Source organism: Epinephelus fuscoguttatus, linkage group LG18 (assembly GCF_011397635.1).
Source record: "Epinephelus fuscoguttatus linkage group LG18, E.fuscoguttatus.final_Chr_v1".
Classification (NCBI taxonomy): Eukaryota; Metazoa; Chordata; class Actinopteri; order Perciformes; family Serranidae; genus Epinephelus; species Epinephelus fuscoguttatus.
In genome coordinates, this window is record NC_064769.1 from 4,336,618 (window position 1) to 4,362,412 (window position 25,795).

General features: G+C 36.2%; 1 protein-coding gene across 3 annotated transcripts in view; it reads left to right on the top strand.

Moving 5' to 3' along the window:
- The first annotated feature begins 7,384 nt into the window (after nt 1-7,384).
- Nucleotides 7,385-25,795, top strand: part of syk (spleen tyrosine kinase) — a 64,899-nt gene continuing 46,488 nt past the window's right edge. For 2 of the 3 annotated variants that reach the window (XM_049604042.1, XM_049604045.1), the window contains exons 1-2: nt 21,825-21,940; nt 22,037-22,112. The gene's annotated coding sequence lies outside the window, so the exon portion shown is untranslated. Of the gene's footprint in view, nt 7,554-21,824; nt 21,941-21,994; nt 22,113-25,795 lie in introns of those variants that run through there. The other variant, XM_049604044.1, reaches the window with a different exon arrangement.

Here is a 25,795-nt window from a genome sequence, read left to right on the forward strand (position 1 = left end):
AAACAGATTTTGGTGTAACATACAGTCTATGGGTGTAACACGCCCACAAAAATATCGCCTACAGGACGCGAACCATGGCAGAAAAATGGCTACATCCCCGCAAGATCAAACACCGCAAAAGTTAGTAAAGGAAAACTGCAACCGGAGGTGGTAGGGCGGGACTTCAGCGGGTGGCTCGTTCCGCCCAATGAGAGGCTGATCTTTGCAGCGAACTTCCACCCACTCAGACTATGGGAGGATGCAAATGAATCAATATTACACCAATTGGCCAAAGGGGGGCGCTATAGCAACCGATTGAAATTGCAAACTTTGAATGGGCATATTGCATGCCCCGTATGTCATACAGACATGAAACTTTGCACAGAGATGCCTCTCCTCATGAGGAACAAATTTGCCTCAAGAACCCATAACTTCCGGTAATATAGATTTTCCACCATTTGGATTTTTTTTTGAAAAACACTTAAAATTGATCTCTTCCTAGGAAGTTTGACCGATCTGCATGAAACTCAGTGAACATAATCTAGGGACCAATATCTAAAGTTCCCTCTTGGCAAAAGTTGGAAAACTGAGCTTCTATAAGGCAATAAATGTTGCAGAGGGTGTGGCTCATCACATAAAGGTGTATAACATCTCAAGGGTTTCACCGATCACCACGCAACTTTGTAGGTATATGACCACACATAATCTGAGGGGATGCCTCCATTACTGACCCCATCAAACAAAATGGGGCGCTAGAGAGTGAATTTCTTATCTAGGCCTAACCACAATATCAATTTTTTACTAAACTTCGTAGATATGTGGAACAGGACGCCTCAAGGTGACTGGAGAATTTTAATTCTAATTGGCAACTGGGTGGCGCTATAACAACAGAAAAATATGGGGTGTCATTTGTAAAGTGGCTCACGCTGAAAATAACATCAACATTTTGCCACATTTAGCTTCAAACAATGTTTAAAAAAGTGTTGTGAATTTTTTAACGTCACCTTTTACCACATTTACAGCAATATTTGTTAACTTAGAAATATATTAAATAGTTAAATCTAAATATTTAATGTGGCACCTAAATGTTAAATCTTAATCTAAATCTAAATCTAAATGTTAAATCTAAATGCTAAATCTAAATCTAAATATTAAATCTAAATCTAAATGTTAAATCTAAATCTAAATGCTAAATCTAAATCTAAATGTTAAATGTTAAATCTAAATGTTCTGGGTGAAACTAAATATTTAGCTAATATGCAAATGCACACTGCCGGTCACCGGAAGAACTAAAATAAAATCTTGAGATGGTCAGACTGTGTTTATAGAATCAAATAACAAATTAAAACCAACTTATCGGGGGAAATGAACACTTGAACATACATTAGCGTGATAATAACTACCTAAAATAACAAAAAACATGTTTGGAGAAATTTTATTTGACGTGTACTTGAGTTGTTAGTGTCCCTTCTATGGAGGGTGTGGGACTTATGACTACAGGCAGCCACAAGGGAGCGATCGAGATATTTTGGCCAGCGCTATCCTACCCCCACCCACAAAATGGCTAAAATGCGATCAATCACTGTGGCTCCCCCTGTGGCCAAATGTTTGTTTGTTTTTTCTAATTTTTGGTATGACTAAGTCATGGTATGGTATGCTGTACTCAATGGGTGAGGACTAGTTTCAGATACTGAGACTGATGAGTCTAAAACCCAAATAATGGTAAAGTAGTGCATTCTGTGTTCCAGAGTTGAAAGTTAAGATGACAAAGAGAACAAGTGGCCATATTTTCAGTATTTATAGTTATAACAATTGCAGTTTTATTCACTCCAGTGGACTGTGGAAATCAAAACCCTTAAAATTCTAACATGCTCAGACTCTAGTGCAACCCTGGCTAATCTCAAACATACTTCTTCAAGGTGTAAACAGGTTATTCTTTAAAGAAATGCAATCTTTATATAGAATGATGAGGTTAGGAATTGAAATACAGTTTATGGGTACCAGCTCATGTAGACATTCAAGGGAGTGAAACAGCGGATCAGCATGCCAAAAATGGATTAATAGCAAAGTTGGCAAAATCAATAGGCGAGGCACAAACCAAATCTTTTACTTGAACAATTTTTTTTTTAACCTGTCTGCATTAGTCTTCGTAGCTTAGCGCCACAAAAGGGTGTAAGCTTTTTATGAAGATTGATGCACTGTTAGTCTTACAGTCAAGTATTTTATACCCATACTGTGCGTGATTGTGACCGTCACCCAACCTCACTGGAGACTAGCCTATCAGCCTTTATGGGAAAAACTTCCTAATATGAGCCAGAGTGGGCTGTGTGTGTCAAGGAACTTGACTTAACAAAATTAAGATTCAGTGGCACAGGTTAGGGTATGGAGATCTTAAATAAAGGGATTTGTAACAGATCCATCAAGAAGTAGAAGTGGGAAGGCAGAATAATCGTATTCAGTATATAAATATGAGTGGCACCTTATCAGATCCAGGAGCTGTCACATGCGGCATTCCACAGGGATCAAATTTTAGGACCCTTATGCTAAGGTTACACTACATGATATCCACTCAATTATAGCCCAACCCAGCACCATGGGCTTGGAGTAGGAACAACAATGGGTGTTGGGCACGACAATCGATTTTTTATCCCGTGTAGTTTGTTATAGTTGATAATAACCAGCTCCATGTATGGGACACCTCCTGATGTCACCACAGAAAGACTAGTTTTAGTGTGAATTAACTGGGACATATCTACACCTCAACGAAAACCATCCAAGCTCAAAGACAGTGTTTAAAACTATCTTTGTAAATAGATCTGGAAATTTTGCTTTGGAGCATGTCTTCACCTGAAACTGGACACCACTGTTGGTGGCGTAAATACTCTGCCTGGTTGTATTTCAGTATTACAAAGAAAAAGAACAACAGGGCTGTAAAAGTAAGACCGCCCTTTGTTTTAATGTGTAGGATAATTGTTAAGCCTGGGCAAATGAGGCTTTAGACCCAAATGTGTATATATGTGTGTGTGTATATCTATCTATCTATCTATCTATCTATCTATCTATATCTATATATATATATATATATATATATATGTATGTATGTGTGTGTGTGTGTGTGTGTGTGGATATGAGACTGTCAAGGTCAGATCAGAAGCAGAATATGTACTTAAATTGAACAACCTTCAATGGGGCAAGAAAATATGAGCAGAATGTTCCAAGACAATTCACACACACACACACACACACACACACACACACACACACACACACACACAAAGTTAGGTAGGATGTTTGTCTAAGGAAGAGTATTAGAATTTTTGGTAACCTTTTCTGCTGGGCTGTCTTGTTGGGGTGTGTGAAGTTGTAAGCTGCATTTACAATAAAATACCCACAAAAGGCTGTGAACTGATCTCATGTCATTGAGTCATTTTTTCAACAGAAGTGGCGAGCCAGCCAGTTTTTGAAGAAGGCCTGGGGCCCGTCCGTCTCTGAGTGCAGATGAAAGCTACGGGCAAACCTAAGGATAGGAGATGTTGATTCTCACTGATTTAAATGTGTTTTCACTGTGTGCTGAGACATGGCTGGACTTTTTGGATTCTCTGAAACCCACAGCCAACAACTTGTGCATATGAGAGGCTGCTGGCAATGCAGAGTGTTGCGCTGCGAAAATTTAAACATTGCCTAAATTGTGACAGCCTTATTAGAGATTGGAGTGTAATCTGTGTTAAGGGCAGCCGAACAATTGGCCAAGTGTGGACCCTGAGGCTGACTGTAGGGTAGTGTATAAGTTGAGCAGGGTCATCTCCCTGGAGAGGTACGGAGGCTGGCAGTTTAGGAGAGTGTTTCAGGTCAGCTGAGTGCTGTCAGATTTTGTTGTTGATGACCGCGGTGCTTGACCCGAGCTGTGTGTGGACCTGGCAGTGACGCCCAAATCGAGGCTGAAATTTGGGATATGTGCTCACTGTGGAGCAGAGCAGAGTTATGAAAGGTCAGCAGAACTGGCAAGAGTTCGCTAATGTGAAGCCTGTTATCCTAGGCACTCTTTTTAAGAGCTCTGAAAGGTGAATACCCAACAGATTTTAGGCTTATCTATTATGATTATATGTTATGATAATCACTAAAAAGGAGACAGTAGTTGGATGGCAAGTGACCAAACTGTAAGAAAACACAAAGGTTACACTTGCACTGACTGTGGGATTCTGAAAAGATATTTCAGTCTCTAGAGGGGCATAAATAATCTATGCATTAGAATATATACATAACTACACAATCATCACAGAGACATGAGGGACCTTACAAGATAAATAAATTTCAAATAGTCAATTTGGCACATGAATTAAGTTGGCATTGAAGATACCGAAAGAGATTTATGAGGAAAAGTTGGGTTTACCACCAGTCTTTTCAGGGTTCCCCCATATGAGCCGCAACTGGGAGAGGGAATAGTGGAGGCCAGTGTGGACAAGTATATACACGTAAGCACGGCCCGAGTCAGTATCTCCTTCTAAAAGAACAAACAGTGAAAGAAATAAAATTCATATCTGCTAATCTACCAATATATAAGACAATACCCAGCAGACTGACCTTGACCATTGATGGACTGATTGTGTTCTATCAAGGTGTGTGTTGGCTATGTGTGGAATTGTTGTGTGTCTGCGTGAGCGTGTACAGCTGATGGATGTGTGGAATTGCGCACTTGCCAAGCTTGATGCAGCTTCCAGTAGTGCCTTAACCCTTTCCTACCAAGTCTGACTCTGATAGTTCATTTGCTGTGTTTTCAATTACATGCTCTGTGATGAATGAATCAATGATCTTTTTCTTTTTAAAATAATAATAATTATGATGATAATAATGATGATAATAATAATAATAATAATACATCCCCTCTGTCATTTAAGCAGCACATTTTGTGTAATCATGTGCAAGAGAGAGAGCACACCAGTAATCACTTTATTGTTGCAGCTGGTAAAGGTGGAGCTCATTTTAAATGCTTTACACTGCTGGGTAGTTCAATCTATAGTAATACATCATCATCTATTAGTTGATTATATTTTGTATTTACCTAAGTTTTCAAAGTATCTAAAGCAAACAAATAAATGTAGTGGAGTAAAACGTGCATTGTTTCCCTCTGAGATGTAGTGGAGTAGAAGCAGCAGCATAAAATGGAAATACTTAAGTACATTTTAATGATAGCGCTTGCAAAGTAATTAATTTCTACTCAGTACTAACTAGTGTTTTTTATGGGTAAATAAGATGCTAGAGTGCAGAAAAAAGCATAAAAATAGAGCTTATTCATGAAAAAAATCCCCCCAGACCCATCTACAGAGGTCTGGGCTCAGCCTCTGTTGTCCTCAAATCCTAGAAACGCCCCTGATTCTCTGACTGAGACATAAACAGATGAGCCTATTTGCATCCATTGATGGTTTAATATAGGCAATCGACAAAAAGTATCTAGAATCTTTGCTATGGCCCTGCTTTTGCCTGGTTTGTAATTTTCACTAGCCCAGTGTGTTTGGCAGGTGACAATAGTACTACAGACCTCTATAGTTTTGTTTTTTGTGGCCTGATCCCGAAGAAACAAATCCATGTCAGCTGTCATTTATGGTTGAATGGACGTTTGATTAAACTTGAAACTTCAAACATGACAATGAAGTGCGTATGGGGAAAGTAATTTTATAATGATTTTTTCTTTTTTATGTGTAGCCTACATGCATTTGTTTTTTTCATGTGGTATGTGGTACTTTGTAGGCTAACTGTGCCATCTGGAACAGAGTGAACTGAGCTGAAACCAAATAAACAAGTGTAGGCTTCAGTAGCTGTCTTTCTGTTTTGGTTAGAATCAATAAGGAAGGAATAAGGAATAAGAATGTATTATCAATAAGGCTGATTATTATGCTCACACAGAAATACTTTTTCTAAATTCCCATGTTATGAAATTTAATTATCTGTTTTATTATAAAATAATGCAAATTATGTTTAGAGCAAAATCAAAAATGCTCCCTGACTCAATACAGAGGTTCTTTTCAATTCAGGACAGTCCTTATAATCTTAGAGGTGCTTGCAAGTTTACTGTACAAAAAGCTAAAAAAGGTATGAAAAGGAGATGTGTCTCCATTATTGGCGTTAAATTCTGGAATGATGCCAACATAAATTTAAAAACATGTCATTCTCTTTTGGTTTTTAAGAAAATGGTTTGTAAAGCTATTTTTGAAGCTTATAAGTGCGATTAATTATCTGTTGTTGTGGTTTCTTTGTTTTTTGGAGGTTGGTAGGCTAAAAAGTTGATAATATAGGATAGTCTCTTATAAACAGTCTGCTTCTGCCTATGCCTTTTCAGTCAATATTCAACACATGATTCTTGATTTTGTGATTTTGTGTGAAATGTCAATACTGTGTACAATGTTTGGTGTTGTCATGACTGAATAAAACTACTACTACTACTAATCAACTGCTTATGCAGCAGCACCACCATCTGCTGGTGGTATAACGAATGATGAATTAGGCAATATTGATTTAAAATCTGATATTTTCCAATACATTTATGATGTCGGAGGCCGAAAAGGTGACCCAAGAAGAAATAATATATGCAGTTTTGATTAATAGGATCTCATATTACCACTTTTAAATGGAAAATGTTGAATTGGTTAAACCTTGTTTTAAACTGTTTTTTTTTAAAATGTCCTTTTATATTGAATTCCCTTGTTTGTCTGTTGAATGTCTGTTTTCATGTGAAGCACTCAGTGCTTATGTGCCCTTATTGTAAAGCACTTTGTGCTGCATTTCTTGTATGAAAGGTGCAGTATAAATGAAACTTATTATTATTATTCATTATTTGAAAACCCAATGATAATTTCTGTTTTTACAGTTTCTGGCTATGATAAATGGTGTCGTTTTGGTGATTTCTAAAGAAATCATGCCTTCCCAATGGCGGGTTTGAAAGGCAGGGTTTGTTTTCTTTAAAAATTGGTAGTAAATAAAAAAAAAATACAAAAAAGTCCCTCCCCAGTGTTTAAAAATTATTTGACATGCCTCCTTCTTTTTGCATCACCCCTCATAAGTAGGCTGACTACTCTTCACAGGCTCTGATTGGAGGGAGAGCTAACCACGCCCACTTAATTAGGAGACAGGAAGAGTAGGCCTAACCGTTTTCTTAACATTGGATAAGCCTACGGTGGGGTCAGAGCGATAGGTTATCTCCTTTATCCAATATGCTCTGGCGATATCGCTCTGATCGAAGGTAATGATCATTAGCCAATCAGAGGGAGACAGGGGCGGGACATACCCGCACCATCCGAGAAATAAACAATCGGTTACAAAAAATTACGGTCAGTAACCAATAGGAAGTGACCCATGAATCCAGCAGGTCCAAAGCGGAAGCACATATCCTGTATCTTTAAATACACTTGAACAGGGAGACGGTAGGATGCCACAGCTGAGCCTCAGTCCTGTTCTCATTACAGAATCAGACTTATCTAGGACAAATGTAGTTTATGTCCGAGGCAACCTCGCAGAATAGCCTCTTAACGATGGGGTGACAGAGAGCGACTGCCTGGAATGAATGGCTGGCACTCGAGAAGGTGAGTGACCCCGAAATATTCATTCATATAATCACAGCATTCTGACAGTTTCAATTTGAGTGCATCTGTCAGATAGACCTGATGTATTCAGCGGTAAATATGAAGCGGCAGAGATGACGACGAGCAGAGGTTGATGCTTAGTAGTAAGTGCTGATGTCCCCGCAGTAGGTAATGCGGATAAAATAATGAGACAAATCAGGGATCCGCCTTTCCAGTGATCATCACGGGAGGAGGAGGATTATCCTTCTGCAAATATAAGTGGCAGACACAAGCGATATATATGTGCAGGTGAAAGCATTTACGATGATTAAAGGAGCACTTTAATGCATTTGATCTTGAATTTAACTCATGATAAAAATACAAATATGCAACAGAAGTCAGTGACAGATTAATCTGCCAGTGGCTCCTGGGACAGAGATGAGTTGCAGGCACCAGCACTGTGTATGAAGTGTGTATGAACTATTGTGTGTAAGTAGCAGGCATATGGCACAAAGCAGATTACACATGGCAGCTTGTCATACTTCACTTTATATTTTAAACAGTAGCATAAAGTAGCCTGTGTATACTGAAATATTACCCGGCTTTACCATGTGTTAGTTAGTTTGTGAAAAATTGATTGTCACACAGGCCAGATTCAGATTCAGAAAACTTTATTGTCTGTTGTAACAGAAAATCTTCTTCGACGTGGCTCCACATACAAAACAAGACATACACTGATTGGAAACAATCGCACAACACAGATTCTGAAAGCACACACAGTGTGTATAGATCTTAAAAACAAGTATAAAATTAAAACTAGATAAAAGGTGTGGATATGTGTAAAGTGACATAGTGCATCAGGGTTATTCAGTAAGGGCATAAGGTAGTTAGCACAGGTCCCAGTGCATGCTAATTACTAGTTATGAGGCACACACACACACACACACACACACACACACACACACACACACACACCAAGATCATTAAAACATAATCATTTAATTGAATAATTGAATAATATATATATATATATATATATAGGCCTATACATATATATATATATATATATATATTACACACACACACACACACACACACAGAAGAATAGAAGAATTTTTCCTTACTAATAATAGCCTACTTTACTAATAATAGCCTACTGGTTCTCTGTTGGAAACAGCCGATGAAGTTTTCGTTAGCTGTTGCTATCCTGTGCACCTGCACGGCGTGGTGATGAACTGTCTGATTGATTTCTGTTGCCGTGCTGTCTTGCGGGCCTGCACGGCGGAGTGATACTGGCCAGAAAATAGTCCCAATTGATAACAAGGTCTGACGTAATGCGGGGATGTGTTAAAATTATTGAAATAGTCTAACAAAACACATGCATACTTTATTGTAGCTTAATATTGTGAAATACGTATACATTAATCACTGTGTAATGGGTAACGTGAGTGATTTAGAACACATTTAAACACAGTTTTCTTCTGCCTTATGTTGCCTTAAACACATTGTCTCAGGGCAGGGCCAGCCCAAGTCTCCATGGGGCCCTAAGCAAAATCTGATTTTGGACCTCTCTGTTACTGCCAATAATACTGATTATTGACACCTACTACACACCTACTATAACTTATTTCATGTTCTACTCTGTCATTACGGATACAATTGTAAAACTAGATGTGAGAACTTTTTGTTGTAGTTAGATTGTAATCCACAGTAATTAAGGCCATGGAAGCAGACAACAGATTATCAAACTGCAAACCCTATTGGCCACACAGAGAATCAATGCATAAAACCTCAAAGAGCAGCCCGGCATGTTTTACCCATCTATGGTTTTTAATTTGAAATTGTAGCAAATGCAGCTACAAGAGCAGCCTGGGGTTGATTTACATTTAATATTCAAAGTGATATAGTACTAAGTGGGATACCAAATGTCATCTAGGCCAACTAAAAGTAACAAAATGAACTAATAATTTACTGTAAACACAATCTGCTTTATTATTTTTTGTTTTAAATAAACTGCAACAGCAAATGTACAAAAACAGACAGTATTAAATAAAATAAAAAAAAATCAAGTAAATACTTAAATAATGATATAAATGAAAAGAGGCACCTGAAACAAGGTAACAAAAATGGTTTATAAATAAAATATAAAGCTGAATAATTAGGTCTGAAAACAGACAACAACAAAAGCTAGTCATGTTAGATGTCATATTACACTTGAAAATTATTCTGTTTATTTTCTAAATAAAATAGTACAGCTATAGCTTGTAATAAAAAAACAATCTGCCAGTGGAACAACTGACAATTGCTTGAGGAGTTTTGAAATAATATGCATTTGTCTAAAAACATGTCCGTTTTGATATAATTATATCTTATATTAAAAATTATTTATCTCAGAATGTTCTGCAGTACACTGAGCAATTACAAAGGCTGTTTTGTTGTTAACTTACCAGGTACAGCTGAGGTTGCAGCAGACACAGAGAGGACAGTGGGCACAGTGGATGGAGCAGAGGATGGAGATGGACCTAAGATGAAAAACATAATGAGCATAACAGGGAGTTGATGTAAAAGAAATATGTTTATTTACTCACATAAATTACTGTGCTCTGCCACAAACAATTGCAAACAACATACCTCAAACTATAAGTTAACTAAGTTAATTCAGTTAATTCATTAATGCGAAAACATATTGCTAGCGAATGTCACCGCGTTTGTAATTAACGTTAGTTGTTATTAAACATTTGCTATCAAACGTTATCAAAAACGTTGTTTTGATGCCAAAAAGCGACCCAGAATATATATATGTATACAAAGTATCAACGTATTCAAAGTATTACACAAACACAAAAAACATTAGCTTGAATAGTAAGCTATCTAACCTAACAGTTAAAAAAGAGAAATTTCTCTAGTTTTGAACTAATGTTAGCTAGCTAATTTGCTATTATAGGCTAATGTATTTGGAACAAAATATCAACTTTAATTATGGACTTTCCTAATTTGAGGAAACTTTCAAAATCTCCTTGACACCAAACGTTACATTACCAAGACATGCAAACATACCTTTATCTTGTCGTTTTTTTCTCCTCTTCCTCTTTCTTCCTTTTTCTGCCCTTGAAAGGTGTGTCCTTTTTTGCGACATTATAAGGCCTTCCACCTGCTCCTAGCTCCTTGGATGCGCAGTGCGCATTGCACGGCTCGATGCACATGTAGTGGAGCTCTGACATTTAGAGCAGAGAGGCAGTAGGAAACTACACTCTGTTAACATAATATTGTCCTTTTGTACAAGAACGTACATTTGATAATATATGAATTATTATCGCTCACACATGGAAAAAAAAAATTATTACTTTTTTCTTTTTTTAAGTTAATAGCTCAACTCTTGGGGCCCCCCCTAGTGGTCATGGAGCCCTAAGCAGGAGCTTAGTTCGCTTATGCCTTGGGCTGGCTCTGTCTCAAGACATGCTGGGAAACTCCACTCATTTAGCCCCAACATGTCACAATGTGTCCACAATGATAATGTTTTTTTATTGGCCTTAAACTAATTTGGCTTCATAGATTTTAGTCAAATTAACTCTAATCTCAAATATTGTTGACTTAACATAAAAAATGATGTCAGGCTCACAGGGGATGGGTTTTTGTGCCAAGTAAACATACATTTGTATGTCATTTTGACACATTTGTGTAGACTTAACCGTTTTTATATTTACAGTGTGGGCTACTGTAGAAACAACATGGCTGTCTCTGTGGAAGAGGATCTGCTCCATACATAAATACAAATGGCTCACTTGAAGGTACCAAAAGTCTGTAAAGGCTGATACACACCTTGAAAAACTTTTGTGGACAGGTGTGCAGGAGCATAGAGTCCAGACAAAAAGAAAAAAGGTGCTCGCACACTGTCCTTTAACTTGCAAAGTGCTTTATGAACAGCAACGTTTCGGTCCTTAGACTTTTGTCAAGCAGAGATGAAGACACAATGACACACCAAGCAGATATAGCCTACTCTGTGAGATGCAGCTGACACAAAATATATCCATACACAATGATAGAAAATACATCCATACACAATCGAAAATTAGTTATAGAAAAATATCATAGAAAATGCTATAGAGAAATTCTGTACATAAAAATCACATCTAGGCCTTCAATACCTGACAACAGAAACATGATAATTAGTGGATTAAAACACAAATCCTTAATAATATAAGAAAATGTTTCTGTTTCTTCTAAATGTTTCTTTTTTTTGTGTCAGCATTATCTCTGATTGTTGGTTTTCCTACAGAGAAACATATATATTGACCTTCACTATTGTATGCATTTTTCTGTCATAAAATATAGATAGTCTCTCAGTCTTATTGTATGCTATTGTCATCTAAGAGGGTCTTAAGAAGGTTTATGTGATTATTGTCTTTAAATTATTATGTATTTTTTGTATTATTGTATCATTTTCCACTATTTTTGTTGTGGGAGGTCCTTGTGATTGCTAGTTGTGTGCAGCTTGACATGATTGACTTATTGCCCTCTGTTTGCTCAGTCTCTGATTGGTTGCATATCACAGAGTAGGCTGTATCTGCTTGGTGTGTCATTGTGTCTTCATCTCTGCTTGACAAAGGTCTGAGGACCGAAACGTTGCTGTTAATAAAGCACTTTGCAAGTTAAAGGACAGTGTGCGAGCACCTTTTTCTTTTTTTCACTTGAAGGTACCAAAAACACAAAGATTCTTGTTTTCAGTTGATAATGCACCAAAGAAAACACAGTAATGAATATAATAAACCTTTAAAGAGAGGACATCTTTTATAAGTTAAATATGCAGACATGAAACTGTCAGCGCCAGCGGACAGTACACAGTCATATTCTAAACAGGCTTCTGTTTTATCCTGTTGTTGATTAAAGATTAAACTGTGCACAACTATCTCATACAAACTACAGTTGACATCTTCACCTTTGTGTGTTTGTGTACTCCCATGTGCATTAGAGAACATTTGTCATGGTTTGTTCTACCCGGTAATGCTGAAAACAGTCCCAAATTAATATTTGACCTTTTAATTTTACACTTTTGTTTCTTTTAGGGATTGTTCTTTATTTATCAGAGGAGGAGGGTGGCTGTGGTGTGACTTTGTTTGTTTGTTTTTTCCTTTATTTTGACCCTCCCCGGAGCTACAAATATATTTTCCTCAGTGACTGACAGAAAATGCGTGACCCTCCCTCCACCATAAATTAGTAATTCGATTTTTAAAGCTTACCCTTTGATACTTGAAATTTAAAAGTTAAGAGTTAAAGACAAATTCCTGGAGTTGAGAAGACCCTTGGGTTTTCACTTATGCCTGACAGAAACATTTGTCGCAAAGGCTGTGCCCAAGGATCTTCGGAAATTTAAAAATACAATGATAATTTATGTTTATACAGTTTCAGACTATGATAAATGGTGTCATTTAGGCGATTTTTAAAGCAATGAAGCCTTCCAAACCCACGGTTAATGTTTTCTTTAAAAATTGGTGGTGAAATAGATACAAAATACAAGCATTTGCACACAGTATATATTGATCCTCCTGCACATGCCTGATGACAAATCAGTGTAGCAGATGTCTAAAACTGTCTGTAAAGTGGAAGTGTGAGTGCAATAAAATATGAACAGTGAAACAAATACTTACTTTTGTCATTTGTCCATTTTGATCTTGTCATACTGATTACGTCTTTGTTTTAGCCACTTGTCATGAAATTTTTTATAAGCCTTAGCAGGCTTATAACATTTAGTGTTTCTTTTTGTCACCTTTATGTTCTGTGCTTTGTCTTTTTTATGTTTACCAGGAAATGAGCTGTGTACACTGGCTTTATGGTGGTAAATAGTTTTAGGGTCAGTTGGTCAGACATTTTGTTTGAAAATGAAAGTGTTGAAGTCGGGTCATGGGATAATATAATGGGCTGAGATGAAAATACTTACCACTTGTTTTGAGAGTCAGCATTGGTTTCTGCTCTTGAGGGTGAAAAAACTGAAAAGAAGAATTGCTGACAAACTTAAAATAATTACTTTAATTGGTAACAGACAAAGAAATGAGTTTTATTCCAAATCATGTTAACAAGTTAAATTAACACAGTTGCTTTGAAATTGAGTTGGAAAAAAAGTGTTTTACCAGTTGAAGCATTTTTTTTTTCTTCTGGAAACAAAATGAAGCTCCGAACAATAGTTTAGGTCTGCTGCACAAAATGTCTCCCCAGAAAAAAATAAGGAAATGTCTTGAAGGCACACCAGTTTTTAATAATAGAAAACAGGAACTGGGCAAAGCAAAAAGAGAACTGCAACTTGCAAAGACAGACTTACTGTAATTTGGACCTACATATGTAAGTCAAACACATTTATTCACTGTGCAAAGCTGCTCTGCTTTATCCAAGCTCTGTCAAGCATGCATACATTTGTTTAATGAAATGCAAATACGTCACTATGGCCGAGTCCATATCACCATGTTCTGCAGAGGTGTCAGGCGGAACTGTTGCAAAATGCCCTCCAGCTAGAGTATTATAGTAGTATAATGCTGTTATAAAGTTATAGTAGCGCTCTGAAAGAGGGGATGTCTAAATCCTCGCTAAAGCTTCCTGCCACAACAGATCCACACTGACATTCCTCTCCACAAATATTATTAAGAATAATATACTCAAGGACATAATACAAATTATTCTTACCCCAGGGCGTCATAGTGGGGGGGTAAGTGGGACAGATTATCCAGGGTCCCAATAGAAGGGGGACCTTCAAAAAGCCTAATATGAACATTTTGGCTTTGTTTGTAATTTTTTATTTCTGAATAATTAGTGTCACAAATAATTTAAAATTTATTGAATAAATCAGTTGAAAGACTGAACTGTGTATTAACAAATTGTGGAACTCTCTGAGGCCCTTCTCACCCTTTAAACACACAAAATGGTTAAATCTGGCCCTGCACAAGGATTTGTCTCTGAACCCAGCTAGAGCCGAATGAGCGACTGCTTATTCTGCTTGTATCTTTCCCTAAGAAAGGGAAATTGGGGTTCCAAAAAAGAAAAGAGAGAAAGAAAGGAAAGGCAATAAACACAAACTCACTTTGTTAAAAACAAACAAACAAACAAACAAAAAAAAGAAATAAAAAGTTATGTTAGAGCAGGGCCGGACTGGGACAAAAATTCAGGCCGGGAGTCATACATCCACCCAGGCCACCCAATCCACACATTAGATGCTCACACACGTGCACGTGCACACAGACACACATATGGGCTCAGTAATCACCAAAGCTCATTATTCCAGACTGACAGTCACACAACAACTCTATTAAACACAACTGTAACAGCAACCCTACTCATAGTCCTTCAGTCCACTGCTTTTGTCTTCCCTACCCTCACCAAATGTGCCCCTCAATAAACCAGGACTCCTGTATGAATGGGTATTATGCTGAACTTAACAACATGATTGTATTATTTTGTCAGCAAATCATTTTGATGTCAGCTTATCATAATCAATATGGCAACACCCATATTCAATGCAACAGTAAAACAAGTAAAAATATAAGTCAGCAGCAACTTCAAGTTATCTGATCTTATTTCAGTAACATTAGATAGATATTGAAAACTTTTGAACTTAGACAGATAAGAGCCTATCCTTAAGAGGGGTCCCCACACTGTTTCAGCTTGCGCTGCTCTGTACAAAATGGAACCAAATGGACCCTTACGGGTTCATTTGGCTCTTATAGCTTATCATCAATAATTTATCTGGCCTCGGGTCGGTCCCCATCCTCCCCGGACCTCATGTTGAGAATAACCAGTTTTCTTACTTTTCTATGTTAACTTACTTGTTGCAGCCTCGTCATTTGACGACGTCACGCTGCTGCTGGGGGCTGGGGGGGCTTTGAACATATCTGTAAGTTTATGACATTTGGCTGCCTCCTCCTCAATGGCCCTTTTTTTTTAATCTCTCTCCCGTTCAGCTCCACCTTTCCTCTTTTTGCGGTCCATTGTAACGGCGCTGCTGAGCTACAGAGCTCCTACTGCACAGTCTGCACACACGGGCACACACGTACACATCCTCTGCTCTCTGCTCCAGGCCAGAGCAGACCACTTGTGGGCCAGGCCACCGGGGAACTCCCCAGTTCTCCTGTGGGCCAGTCCGGGCCTGTGTTAGAGAGACATGGATCCAGAAAGAAAGGGCGGGTGGGCCCTAAAGACTGCATATACATTTGGTACTATGCCCTATTCCTGCCTCCCTGGCAGAAACCATCAAAGGAACCCAGTGATGCAGGTTATGTTTTCTTTAAGCAGAGCTATTCTGGTGCCTAATTTTTAAATGGCTTAGATTTTATTGTGGTCTTACAGACTGTATGCACATCATGTTTGGTAAAGATAAACAGAAATAAATATTTGATCAGACAGACAGATATTCAATAAGTGCAGAGATTAAACTATTTAAATGGTTTGTTTTTGGTCTTTCTAGAAAGCTGAAACATGATAGTGAGCTCTTCTCCTCGTGTTAAACTGATTGCATCTACATGATTCTATTATGTGTACTGGTAAAACTTGTAGATCTCACAGGGGTAGTGTTGTTGCTTTACAGATTAAATTAAATGTCCTGTGAGATGATATTCATACCAGTCATGATTACCCATCGAAACACTAATATCAAAAACCTTTTTCTCATAACCAGGTTCATTGATTGAAGTAAGTTTTCCCAATGTCAAAATTCTGTTGCTCCACAAGGTGGAGCCATATGGAGTAAAGTTAAGGGTAAATCTAATCTTCCAGTGTAGTTTATGAAATTTTAATGGGAAGTTTTGGAATATCATATCATCCTAACTAAACCCATTCCTTTAAGTTTTGCTAAAAGTAAGACGAGTCAAGATTGATGTAGTGAGAGCTCTGTATGTGATGGGACTGCAGGGGTCATCAGAGTAATCAAATTTCACAAACTTGTATTAGCTGTAGTTGATAACTCTGTATAAGTTAACTTTGACACCTAATGTAATTTTTTTTAAATTGAGACCTATGTAGCCCCTCAAGGCTACATTTCAGTTGGGGTAAGAACAGCTGCGGAAGTAAAGACGGTTCACTTCCTTCAGTGGGAAGAAACGTGAGCTGTAAGGCTGCAATACGAAGACCACAAAGTGTAAAGTAGACATTGTATCGTGAGACTTTCCATTCATCAGCACATCAACTCCAAACAAACCTAAACCACCTTACCTTCATGAACTACTGTCTGTATGTAGCCTGTTCAACTTCAAATGTCAGTGTTGCACAATCTCTTCCATGCTGTGCTTCGCTGTTTTCCTTCTCACTTTGACTCTGACACTGTGATGCAGATCACTGTAGCATAATATTACTTTTAAATATTATTTATATATATATTTAAAAATGTATTTTATTATTTGCTTAAAATGCAATTTTAGAGAGACAAAAACATGGATGTTGTCAGTTAAAAAAAAAACTAGAAACAGGATTTGAAATTAGAGAAGTCTTCTTTGTAGAAGATGTGTGTAATACCTGTGCACATTGATGCAGATTAGAGTTTTTTTTTTTTTTTAACAACCTAATAATCATAAGAAAACTAATTGTGATCTTGATGTATTGGCTTAGTTACAGATGTAATGGAGTGAAAGGGAGCTTTTATAACACTTATCCATTAGGCTTTTGGGTATATATAAATGATCAATATTACTAATAATTGTTTATTATTAGTATTATTAGTTTGTAATATAGAAGATTGAGATTGGAATAGGGTTTGTACTGTATACAATAACTGAGATATAAATACAATACAATATCTCAACTATTGTATATATGGTTGTTATAGATAAATAATGTATTACTAAAACACAATATCCACCTCAGCTACAGCCTGCTCACCCTGCTGCTGTCTGACAAGTGATGCTAACAGCTCTTCCTGCACTCTCTCTCTTAATCACATTCATCAACTTTTGCTGTTAAAGTATTTAAAACATTTTGATTCAAATACATTTTGGCAGATGTGTTGTAGTAAAGCTGCTGGATTTTGGACACAATTGTCCCCCTGTCCTCTACCACTAAAACTGGTCTGCAACCATTGCAATCCATTTTGCAAGCGAGTTGTTTAGTCGGTCACAGGTAGACTTAGTCAGTTTGCATCTGAACGCCTGGTCAAGTATGACTTGACAAGGGTGGCTGCTAGCACTATCATCAAAGGCTGTGCGAGCTTGAACCTCCAGGTTTGCTGTATATATACATATATATACATATATACTCATACTCATTCTTCTGTGCCTTTTTTTAACTCACTTGTAACTTGAAAACAATATATCACCTTTCCTATATCAATACATGTGTAACTTTGTGCAGTCTCTTGCAATCTATGTTTTTTTAAGCCACACATCTCCTCCAACACAATGATGATGTGTTGTCATATATATATACATATATATATATATATATATATATATATATATATATATATATATATATATGACATATATGACATATATATATATATATATATATATATATGTGTGTGTATATATATATATGTATATATATATGACATATATGACATATATATATATATATATATATATGTGTGTGTGTATATATATATATGTATATATATATGACATATATGACATATATATATATATATATATACATATATATATATATATATATGTATATATATGTATATATATATGACAACACATCATCATTGTGTTGGAGGAGATGTGTGTCTTAAAAAAACATAGATTGCAAGAGACTGCACAAAGTTACGCATGTATTGATATAGGAAAGGTGATATATTGTTTTCAAGTTACAAGTGAGTTAAAAAAAGGCACAGAAGAATGAGTATGAGTATGCAACACGACATGAGTGTGATCACACTAATGATGCAAATACATTTGTGAAATGTTGCTGAGGTGCAGGTTTGAATGAAAATGGGGGGCCACACAAACACATTGTAGAGTGTGGACACTCACTACATCTGTATTCCACATATTTGCCCAGCCTCTACCCCTAACCCGAAGCATACCAACATGGCTAACCCCATACCTTAACCCTTAGATGCATGACCTACCAATACCTACACTCTTCCTTAAGTGGGGTCAAAAATGACCCCAATTAGAATCAATGCGTTTTATGTGATGAACTTAAGCAGTTTCTTTCATTTTGGTTAAAGATGATGATTTGTATTATATTTTGGTCAACAAAAGAATGATTTCATGTTTGACATGTTCATTTATCTCTTTTTATTAACATTTTAACAACTAATGACATCACTGAATAATCAATAATAGTATAATAGGCTACCTAACGGGTTAGATATTATTACAAGGAAGCTATGAATGTCATAGTCTGCTTATCTCTACACAATAAATGCAGTAATGTTAGCTAGCTTACTAAGCTAGCTTACTGAGATAGCTAACCACACACACACACACACACACACACACACACACACACACACACACAATTATGGTTAGATTTTATTACAGGGAAGCTATAAATATCATAGTAAGGCTCCTTATCACTACACAACAAATGCAGTAATGTTACATTACAGTACTAACATTACATAGTAGCTAACTAGTACCTACATTGTAGTTAGCTAACACTAGCTAGCTTAGTTAGTTAGTGTTAGCTAACTACAAAGTAGGCTAATTTGATGACAATAATACTATACTTTATCACACAAAAGTCATGGATGTGGAAAATAAGTTCATATTTTATAACGTCATATGTAGTCCAAGAATATAATACTTAGATGTATGTTGCTGTATAAAAATCCTCCTGGGTGGTGAGACTGCTGGCATTAGATGTGTAAGTGCTACAGTAAATGTATAGCTGACAGTCACAGTTGATAAAAATCAAAGATTTCTAGGTCTAACCCTTGATATTACATAGGAAATGCTTGGGGTCATTTTTGATCCCACTTATGGAAGAGTGGGGTAGTGTTACATAAACAACAATTTCTTAAAAAAAAAAAAATGCAAATGATTTCATGTCAAGAACATGTTTTATGAGGAATAGGCTACCTGGAATATGAAATGATAAAAACTTTTAATTCCATAGATATTGAAGAAAAACAACCCCTGGGGTCATTTTTGACCTCACTTATGCATCTAAGGGTTAATTTAACCCATATCTAGGCCTAACCTTAACCATTACACTAGGGTTTAATCCTCAAACATCTGTTTGAAGAAGTGACAGCTGGATAAAATGTCTCACTCTCAAGATGTAAAACTCACATTTTACCTCACAAAGTCACACATCTTTCTTGCTAAAGTTACAGGAAATACATTTCACATTTACAATAAGAAAACACCTTTCAAAAATGACTTTCTCAATTTAAATTGAGAAATCATTTATTGAAATTGAAATCATTTAATTAAAACAGAACATAACTACAGGACATAACTACCAATCAGTAAAGGGCTGGTGATGTGTATTTCAATAACAGTATACTGTGGGTGTGAAACGCACCAAAGCCAGCAGGAACTTCCTGGTTGGTAAAAATGTTCTGCTTATGACACATGACTGACCTTGCTTACACTGCTCAGTGCTAACTTTCCACACACACACACACACACACCCACACACACACACACACACACACACACACACACACACACACACACACACACACACACACACACACACAGATACACCAGTTAAGCAAGTGACAATATATTATAAATCCATTGAATTAATAATGCATTCACCATTTAAAAACAAAATAAGTAAATTAGCGTTTTTGTAAAGTCTTGTTACTTCACGATGGTGGATGATCAGCAGCCAGAACTGCATTATTTCATTTTGTCTGCTCAAGCAAACAGATCTGTACCTCTAAAAACTCTTAAGTACAAATTTGAGGTTAACTGAATTTTATTTATTTGATTTTTGAAAATTATTTTCATTCTTATGTTACTTTACATGCCACTGCACTTTATTTTAGAGATAAATAATGTTCTTTTTACTCTAGTGCATTCACCTGACAGCTAACATATAGTTCTACTTGCTTGTTGCTTTTTATTGATCTGACTGATTCAGCGTATTTAAAGCTTATATAATGTACTGCATTTGGTTAAACTACCCAAATGTGCAAAAAGCATTTAAAATAAGCACCAGCATAACCATAGAAATGCTGCTCATTCATGCATCAGTAAGAATAATGATCAGTATTATATATAAATCAAATAATGTGTATAACAGTGAGTAGTGAACAGTAAATTACCACATTATTACATTACATTATTAATATTAGATGATTTTTCAATAATATATTGAGTTGCAACATTTCAATGTTTATCTATTCAATATATTGCTAAATTTAGTAATAACTGTGTAGTAAAACTGTGATTTTATAAATTATGAATTATAATATTACAATTTTAAAGTTTGTAATCTTTAATTGATTAATTAATTTAAATTTTTTGTATTTTTTTTTTAAATTACAACTTTTTAGGAAGCAAAGACTGAATTCCTCAGGCAGTCTATATGTGTCTATATTTATTATTATTATTATTATTATTATTAATAATAATAATAATAATAATAATAATAATAATTGTTATTATTATATTGTTATCATCATTTATTTATTTATTTATTTATTTTTTATCTAACAACAACATCATCATTCACCACACTGTACATATATATATGACTGGCCCCCTATTTGTAATATCCAGTCATATTTATTTAGGATTAGTCTATGTCACATGTGGTTGGATTTCAAATCCCTTAGAATTTTTCTTCATTGTAGAACAGAATGATTTTTAATATATCTATCTATATATATATATATATATATATATATATATATATATACATAATACATCAATGATGTAGGACAAATCAGTCAAATGTAAAATATGAAACCTAATCATGACTAAAAAAACAAGGTAATACACATTATCACTGCAATATTACAGTTTCTGTTACCAAAACTTTACTAACAGACATAATGTAGCCCAAAAACAAGGTCGAGGTTCAATTAGAAGATTTTTTGGAGCTTCCATCTACATCTCACGGCCGTCCTCAGCAGAATTTTCTCTCTCTTTCTTTTTGTTTCCTCAATATATTTTTATCCAACTACAGAACTGTTTCCAAGGTCAACAATGAAGTTTCTTCCTCAATAAAAAAAAAAAAAGAAAATGTAAAAAAATATGATGAAACCCATCTGAGTGATCTTGGAGTTATTTGCGCTGTTACTTGTGTCATCGCAGTTATCACATCATTTCCTGCACGCGGCAGACGTGTTGGTCAGTGTACAGATAAAAAAAAGAAAAAGAAAAAAAAAAGGAAGTAAAAGAATTAAATTGTCAAGGAAGTCGTTGAAATGAGGAAGCTTCAGCGCTCCACCACTTCACTGTGTACCAGCACACGGACAGACTGTTAATGTGGGACAGACTGTTAATGTGGTCCAGCCGGGATCAACTGTGAGTGACTGTCTGGTTTCATGTGGTTCTAAAAGCATATTTTCTGTTTGTCAGGAGCTGGCTGAATTTAAGATGATGTGTTCACATGTGGTTCAGACTGCTGGCAGCTGATATGTTGAAGGACTGAAGGAGCAACTAGTGGAGGATCAACACTGCAGCAACATTGCATACAGTAAGTATTCAGTATTTATGTTTCCTTTCTTATCTGGTTAAGATAGACTTTTTGGACTCCACTGCCACAGTTCCTTGTTTCAAAATGAAGAATTACAGTTCCTTTTCTTCCTTGGTTTTATGTCTTAACAAGTAATTTCATCTCTCACTTTACTGAGTCATTTTTGAAAAAACATGAAAGACATCGGCAGAAGGGAATGAAATCATTCCACTAATCGCCAGTGCAGCTGCCTTTGTTTCAGGAAATGAATTATCTTGAAATGAATCAAACATTTAACAGCATAGAATCATTTCATGTGTTTCAAGACAAACTAAGTGCCCTGTTACTGCCTTTTTATTAAGTTACCCGAAATTAAATCAATATTTTAGGACTCAGGAAAGGTCTTGCAACATAGTACAAGACAAGAAGGCACTTTTCATGAGTGAAAATACAGTTTGTCCAGATCTCTATCAGTGGATTTAAGTCCAAATTTAATGGAAGTTTACTTCCATTTCTGCTAACCAATGTGTCTGTTTCACTATATTTCAGAGGGAAATTTTATACTTTTAACTACATTATATTTTTTGATGGCTGTCGTTACTTTGCCCAATATTTCAAACACAGGAGGGAACCACAGTCGAAAACCCCTCAGAAAAAAGTAGTGTCTACTTACACTTTTCATATTTGATCTGTGAGTTATTATCAGTTCCCCTCTGAACTTACCAGGCGTTTTCATTTCAATAACTTTTTGAGACCAAAGGGATAAAGGTATGCATTATTATTTTCCAAAAAAGAAATATGATATATTGATGTGTGTAGCACAACTTTGTCTTTGCTTCTTTCCAACCACATTGATCATCATACGACTCCCCAGATTTCTGCTGTGACCTTTTACAGTATTCATACCGTTTAACATTTTCATAGTCAATTACCGTAAAAACTAAATGCAGCATATTTCTGTGATTATTTGGATTTACAGTAACATTCTGTTTAGGTTGTTACATAAAATCCTTACAGTTTTCTACAGAGTTGATATTACAATAACTCAATTTATCAGTTTAAAAATTATCTAAAATATCAGTCTTCAATGCAATTAAAAAGGCAGTGTCAACATGAATACTGCTACTGTCCTGTTGGACAACCCAGAGAAATGAGCCCATGAGATTTTGAGGCGCAAACAAAAACAGTCAAATAGTGTCTGCTCTGAAATATGGTAGTAAACTAAAATTCTGAAATTTGGCTTGTCAGAGACTTCCCCTAACTCTTACCAAATATGACAACACCTGAAGTTAGAGCCTCATCATACTGGAATTTTTGGGCTGTTGTTGATATTAGAAAGTAAAAAATTCCAATATCAGTAAATCAATATATGTTAACGAGAATGTTGTTCCTCAGATGCAGACCATTATATCGTTACCAAAAGAAATCACCAAAAAAACTATTTGAGCTATTCAAATCTCCATCTCATTGATAAATGACATTAAAACCAGCCTGACAGCCTGATGAGCATCAGTTTGGAATCAAACATTCTTGGCAATATGACCAAGATACTGGCGAAGAAAATAAGATTATAATTATCATCTACTTTGTGGATGCAAGACCTGATCGATGTCGATGAGGCAGGACTTGTTGATGTCCTCCAAACTGTGTACTCCTGTGTGTCCATCTATTTTTCTAAAATAAATTTGACTGTGAATAAAAGCACTAACCAGATGTCAGAATTACAATACATTTTATCGAACTTCTGACCGTGCATCAATTCTTCATGCAACACCCAATTTCCAAAAAATACTGCAGTGTCCTGTCATTTAAAGCAGCAGCATGCTGTTCAGGGCCTTTGTCCTGTTGCTTCAAGTGGAGCAGCCCACAATGCTCCAAACTGTTCTTCACGAATATAGTATATTAATGTTGGAGATTGGTGGTAAATTAACAGCAGTTGCGTACAGTGTAGCTGTAGCTGCAGCTCTTACTTGTGATGGAATTGTTCTTTAACTTAAGCTAAGGATCTGAGTATTTATTGCACTGCTGGTCTTCACAGTGCAAGAAGGGATTTATGTAGGCCTGAGTTCTTTTGTCCTGTACACTGGCTGATTTTTACCTGCATCATCACATTTTCATGTGCATTTTGAGATGCTGCTACAAAATGATTATTTCCCCACAAATCACAGGCAAGGGCACTTGTATCTTTACTGGTTTGGCACATCCAAGATCAGCAGAGACACACAGTGGGTTCGGGCTGATGAGACACGCAGTGCCATCTTCTTAACTACGTCATTTTAAACACAGTGTTGTTGAAACGTAAAATTTTAATGTATCTGCTACACAACAACAGACTAATGCAATGAACTGTGGTTTGCAGAAATATACAACATGTTTTTCTGGATATTTGGTTGAGTATTTTCTTGAAGAAAAGGTAAAACCTGAATTCAGACTTATTGATATAATAATCTCACCACAAGGTCCATTTAGTAGCTGTCTTTCAGTCATATTGCATGATCTTCCCCTGCAGATTGATGGTTTTACATTTTCTGCAGTTTGCTGGTTTGGGACAGTTTTTGCATTAGGATTTGGATATAATTGATTAACAGTAATATTAGCGGTTATGCTATGCATTGCTGCTATGCAAAATACATTTTACCATCACTGCAGCCTAAATTTTAAGGAGCATTGATTTGAGTGTTATTAGTTGAATTATTTATCATTTCTATCATGAGCAGGGTACAAAAACTTTCAAAATATCAAACTAAATATAGCACAGATAAATAGGGACGTAAGAAAGAATGTTAAGAGGTTAACCCAACTAGAATAAGAATAGAAGTGAAAATAAAAACTGTACAAGATCAACTAAAGGCAAAGTTATAAGGTGAAGAGTCACCAACTTAGAATGTGTAGCCTATGTAAACCGCTACTCCAGAATAATATGTGATTCAGTTATGATACTAAGTGTTGTCTGTATTGATAGAGGAATCAGGCACATGCAGATAGAGCCCAGGCTGTACTCGAGCACCTGCCCTTTTACCCACTGTCTAGATATGTGTCCTTTTGCAAGAACTGTTTCTTTTTGTCTTTTAAGAATTTTATATTTTAGTTTTTAAATTTGGCCCATGTTGTCAATTCTCAATTTAAAGGGTGTTGTCTGCCCCACAACTGCATTTGAATTGAGCCCCTGCCCCTCCCTCTTCAACTTCCCCTGTGGCAGCCACACGCAAATCAAGCACCCTGCAGCATCACGTCTTTACACCAGCTACCCGGTGTGAGTGGAGACAAACACAGAATTGCTTTCTCACTTCCATGTGTCTTTTCAAAACAAAACTCAGTTTGAAATAATGTTGAAATAACGTTGCGTCTCTGATCATTAATTTATACAAATATTACTTGGTAGTAATATTACGTAGTTTGGGGCTGCGGTGTATAAAGAGCATTGAGAAGGGGCATTGAGTTGTACATGTCTGTTTTCTGGGATTCTTTAAGAATTGCAACTGCAATGTGTTTTTCAGTGTTGTGTCAAGATTTGTTGATTGTGATGGCTATTTACTTTATAGATGACTAAAGCGCACACAATGTGGCATTGTTTTCTTTGTTGTTGTCTGTTAAATAAACAGTTTATTTAGACTGTTGCTCTATTTAGACACCTTATATGTAAGTTAGACAGACATTTCCCTGTTCATCTTCATCACTGTGCACACCTCCTGGCAATTGTGTGT